This window comes from Hypanus sabinus, chromosome 5 (genome assembly GCF_030144855.1).
Source record: "Hypanus sabinus isolate sHypSab1 chromosome 5, sHypSab1.hap1, whole genome shotgun sequence".
Classification (NCBI taxonomy): Eukaryota; Metazoa; Chordata; class Chondrichthyes; order Myliobatiformes; family Dasyatidae; genus Hypanus; species Hypanus sabinus.
The window spans coordinates 24792617-24798616 of NC_082710.1; positions in this window are offsets into that span (position 1 = coordinate 24792617).

The window sequence follows — 6000 nt, forward strand, 5'->3', positions numbered from 1 at the left end:
ATATTACTGTTTCTGCTGGACCTTATCCCTCACATTTCTGAACAGGTGGCAATTTAGTTGACAAGTTTCCCCATTAGACATGGGCAGGAATGAAAAAATACATTCAAATTAGCAACTTATAAGGTGATATTCTGTCAGCCTTACCATGCTGACTTTATATCCCAGCTTAGGAACACTGCAGAAGACCAGGTTTTCTAAGGTTCAATTGGAACTTAACAAGGTTATTCTTTTAATTTACTTCAAACGTCAGGCAAATTTCACTGGGTTGCAAAATTATTTCTTAATTTGCATGACCTAGCAAATCTTATGGAGTATTGACAAGGCTGTTTTTCTGGAAGTGGAGATATTTTTGGAAATGCATCTGTGCATTTCTTTTCTTTCTTGGTTCCATGGCTTCCTGGAGAACAGAAGAATTTCAGAGTTGTATATTTTGATAATAAGTAGACCTTTGAACCTTTGAATCTTGTGCCACAGGAAGAGGAGCAGCACCAATAAATGAACAAAGCAAACAGAGCTACTTGGAGAGTGAGAGAATCGTTGTAGACTGCAGAGGCTCGGAGCTGCAATGCTTTATTGGAAGAGTAGTGGTTCAGGAGGCTGCTCTTCCCCAGGGAGAATGCTCCTCGTGAGCAAATATGCAACTCATTGCCACAGCTGCTACTGTCGGCTCTAATGCAGTAGAGATCATTATGGCCCTCAGGTTTTTTCACCTCTGGTTGTTTTCCAGACATAACAGGAATCGTAGCAGCAGTCAGTCAGTCCATCAACAGTTCATGCTTGCAACTGTTAGTCAAGCTAAGCAGTGTCAGATTATTCCCCATAGACAACTAGATAGTGTGGTATGGAGTTCTGTGGTTTGGGGGCTTCCTTCAAGTCCAAGTCCAACTGAATGTGACCTGCACTGAGCCCACAAGCTCTGCCATCTGTTAAATAACAACTGAGACCTGATCCCCAGCAGCATGAAGCCAAGAGATATAGCTAAGGTTGTAAATGAATGCTATTCACTGGTATTCATAAAAGAAACATGTAGTTTGAGAATTCAGTGAAGGTTTAGGTACGGCCCAGTGCAGCTATCCATAAAAATTAGAGAAAGCACTTGAAGAATTGGCAGACATTAGGGGTGGAGTGTAATAAATGCCTAGGGCTGCACCTTTCTCCCAGTCTGCTGCAGGAAGCAAGGAAAGAGATTGCTGGGGTTCTGTGTCAGATTTTTAAATCTTCATGGGATACAAGTGAGGTATCAGACAGCAAACATTGTCCCCCTTTTCAAGAAAGGTAGCTGGTAACTATATATTGCACATCAGCGACAGGAAAGATATTGGGAAAAAATCAAAGGGAGAGAATAGGTTATTATTTGGAAAGGCAGGGATTAATCGGAGGGAAGATCCTGTCTGACTAATTTGAATAAAATCCATAAAGTATATTGAAGAGGGCAGGGCAGTTGATGTGATTTAACTTAAGTAAAGCCATTGACAAGGTCCCACATGGTAGTCTGGTTTGAAAGGTTAGGGTTTGAAACCTTAGAATCTTGGATATATTGGCAAACTGGATAGGAGACAGAAAGCGATGGGAGAAGGCTGCTTTCGTAATTGTATGTCTGTGATTACTAGTGTCCTGAATGAATCCTTGTTGGCAAAATCTGTGCTTTATTTGGATCTGGGTGAGGGTGCAAGGCTAATAAGTTCACAGGCGGCATGGAGACAGACAGAGTTGTAGGTAGTATGGAAGGTGGTCTTGGTCTTCAGTCAGATATCAGCAGTTTGTTAAAATGGACTGATAAAGGCAGATGGAGTTTCATCCAGTGTGAAGTGATGCATTTTGGAAGCGCTAATGAGGAAAGGAAATATATCTTGAATGGTAGGGGCTTAAGGAGTATTGGGGAATGGGAAGTGGGGACCTTAAAGAACAAGTCCACAGATCGTTGAAAGTGGAAATGCTGATAGATAACGTTGTTAGAAAGGCATCACAATACTGGCACAATTAAATGGTGCACTGGATACACAGCACGATAATATAGTGATCAGCACAACATGATTATAGCGCCAGCTGTAAGATCAGGTTTCAATTTTAATTTCCACCGCGTCTATAAGGAGTTTGTATGCTCTCCCTGTGACTGTGTGGGTTTCCTCCCACATTCCAAAGACACACTGTTTGGGTTAGTGAGTTACGGTCATATTACCTTGGCACCAAAAGCACAACAGCACTTGCAGGCTGCCCAGCACAAACCTCGCTGATTTGATTTGACGCAAACAACACATCTCATCCTATGTTTCGACGTACATGTGACAATTAAAGCTAATCTAATCAATAAAGTAAGTAGACTATCCTTCAACTTTTATAAAACATTGAAACATTGGCCAGGACTCAGCTTCAGTTCTGGTGATCAAGGTATGGGATAGATGTGACAGTGCTGGAGAAGTTGCACTGGAGATATACCAGGATGTTGCCTGGGATGGAGCAGTTCAGTTACGAGGAGAGACTGGATGAGCTGCAGTGGAGCACTGGGGGCACTGTATATAAAATGATGATGAGTACAGGTGGGATACATTGAATGAAAATTTTCCAAATATCCAAGCCAGATAAAACTAGAGGACAAAGGTTTTGGGAAAGAGAGGAAGATTCAGAGGAGATGTGAAGGGGAGCTTCTTCACCCAGAGAGTGGAATACAGCTCTGGAGAGAGCTTTTGGCTCTGGGTTGCTAACAACATTTATTTTTATTTTGTTTAGAGATACAGGATGCTAACAGGCCCTTCTGGCCCAATGAGCCCACACAGTCCAATTACATCCATGCGACCAGTTAACCCATGAATCCATATGTCTTTGGAATGTGGGAAAAAGTTGGAGCACCTGGAGGAAACCCATGCAGTCACAGGGGAGAACGTATGAACTTCTTATAGAGAGCAGCAGAATTGAACCCAGATCGCCGATGCTACCCACTGTGCTACCGTGCTGCCCCTAAGAAGTGTTAAGATGAACATTTAGAGATAAGCAATTATTATTATTATTACTACAGATAAGCAATTATGCATAGAAGGCTATGGACCAAGTGCTGGGAGATGGGGTTATTATGGAAGGGTGACCATTGGTTGGTGTGGATGGATTGAGCTTAAGAGCCTTTTTCTATGCTGGATAATTCTAGAACATCATGCAGATCCATGCTTACTCTCTTGGCAAATGTAACAATGATTTTTTATCTTGCATTGGTCTATTCAGCAATGAGAATGAGAATCTCCCAGCTTTGGTTAGGAGCTCTCACCTAATCCATCGGTTTATGAGTCCTTTTGTGCTCGTCAGTAGAACTGTGCACACTCTTATCCATGTGTTGACTAGAATCCTCATCTAACAGGTGAGTAAATATTTATACTGTCCGGAGGTCATTGGTTTGATCAGCCTGCTCAACTTTGCCCAACTCTGTAAAATGAGAGTCAATGATTTTTTTTAAAAGCTAAGCTGTCAGTGGCTGCTTCATGCCAGGCAATGAAGCTATGAATAAAAGATGTTCTCCTGCCACTCATTCAGCCTTTCCTTGTGACCTTTTTCTGAAGGAGACGTGGCACGTATCCATGAGCATGTGAATGATTGGAAGTTGTAATCAGTCAGAATGTTACAGTAGATTAAAATTTGCAAAAAAAACCATCTGCAGATACTGGAAACCTAAAATAAAGAAAGAGCATTTGATACTGAGCAGATGGATCCAGGTAGGGGATGATGAGGGGTGGATGATACACAGATGATAAATTAAAACAGATTCGTAGATATGCAGATAGCATGAAAATTGTTCAACCTTTCTGCAAATGAGTCAAACTAATACATTTTCTTTTAAATACTCTCCAGTGCAGCTATATTCCACCTTCATTAAGGAGATACAAATTCTGCAGTATACCTGTAGAATACGAATCTGCAGTATACAAATTCTGCTCTATTTTAGTCAATGCATTTGAATACAAAGGGCCATTATTCTACTTGACATCCTCATTAACCTACACTTAATTTTCATTGCTTCCTCTATGAGTTCACCTCGACTCCTTTGTACATCAGTATGGTCTCCCTCCTTTTAAACAATATTCTAGTTTTTAAATTTTTTCTAACAAAACAGTTAAGCACGCATCCCTCAGGAAGGGACTAACTGCAAAATCCTTTGAGGTGATCTCATATTCCATGGTTGACAACATGTTAATACTGGAAAACCACACAGGCTGCTTGAGGTCTCCTCCAGCATTACCTGTACATGGCAGTTAAACCAAGCACACCAAGTAATCAAAGGCAGCAAACATTTAGATCATTAAAACATATTGGGCCCCATAACTAAGAAAGGATGTGTCTAAGAAAAGATAACTAAGAAAAGAGAGTCCGGAGGAAGTTTATGAAATGATTCCAGGAATGAAAGGGTTAATGTATGAGCACTTGATTCCTCTGGGCCTGTTCTCACTGGAGTTTAGAATGGGGGGGGGGGAATCTCTTTGAAAACTATCCTTTATTGAAAGGCCTAGACAGAGTGTATGTGGAGAGAATGTTTCCAGTACTGAGAGAGTCTTGGACCCAGAGGACACAGACTCAGTTTAGAAGATGCCACTTTAGGACAGAGATGAGGAGCAATTTCTTTTGCCAGAGGGCGGTGAATCTGTGAAAGCCATTGCCAGTGACAGCCGTGGAGGTCAGGTTATTGGTATATTTAAAGTAGAAGTTGATAGGTCTTGATAGTAAGGTGGACAAAGGTTATATGGAGAAGGCAGGAGAATCGGGTTGAGAGGGAAATGAATTAACCATAATAAAATGGTGGAGAAGACTCAATAGGCCAAATTCTGCTTTGGTCTTCTAACTATTTAGGCTGCATTTGGTGTTGCCTTTGGTTGGGAAGGTGAGTATGTGACTGTACATCCTGAGGAGGAACTTGCGCCTCTGGATACAAGAAACAACTATTTAGAAAAACACTGGGTGGGAATGCAATGGTAAGGTGCTTGCAGCTGAGGGAGTGTACTCAGTATTTTTAGGTACAAAGTGTAAAGGAAGGGAAAACTGTCAAACCCTCCATTATGCACACCCTGTATGGTCTCTTTATGTGATTTCTGTGATTTATAGAGATGATAGAATTGCCATTGGACGCTGTAACAGAGCAATAAACCAAGCAACTCAAAAGCTAACACAACAAGCCTGTGAAAATAAATTGGAAAATTTCAGACCACAACTCCAAGAAGAGTTGGTATTGTGCACATTGAGCACATCTCTACGTGAAACTTTGCTGCAGAAAAGCAGCATCCATAATCAAAGATCCTCACCACCCAGGCCATGCTCTTTTCTCACTGCTGCCATCAGGCAGAAGGTACAGGGGCCTCAGGACTTACACAGTTACTACCCCTCAACCATCAGGCTCTTGAACAAAAGAGGACAACTACACTCATTATATTTCCAGTGTTCCCAAAGCCGATGGTCTCACTTTAAGGTCTCTTTATCTTGTTATTTCATGCTCTTTCATTTTATACTCATTATTTATTGCTGTTTATTTATATTTGCATTTGCACAGTTGTTCACCGATCCTGCTTACAGTTACTGTTCTACAGATTTGCTTAGTATGCCCGCAGGAAAAAGAATCTCAGGATTATATGTGGTTGACATGTATGTACTCTGATTATAAATTTTAATTTGAACTTTTTTAACTTTGGACTTTATCTAGAATGAGTTGCCAGAGATGGTGCTGGAGGCAGGAATGATAATAACATTGAAGAGGCACATGAATGAGCAAAACATAGAAGAATATGGGGTTAATGTGGGCGAGTGGTTAGTTTAGGTGGTCATGATGGTCTGAATAGATGACGCGGACCAAACAGTACATTTCTATGCCGTATTACTCTGGGAGCTGATTGAAGTTGAATTGTCAGTAGCGCATGGTTGATCTGGACAATCAACCTCAATGGAAAACATTTAGCACATTCTGGTTGACATGTCTCTCCTATAATGAAATCACTAATGTATTTATTTGTTAATAATTATCACTGTGCTGCT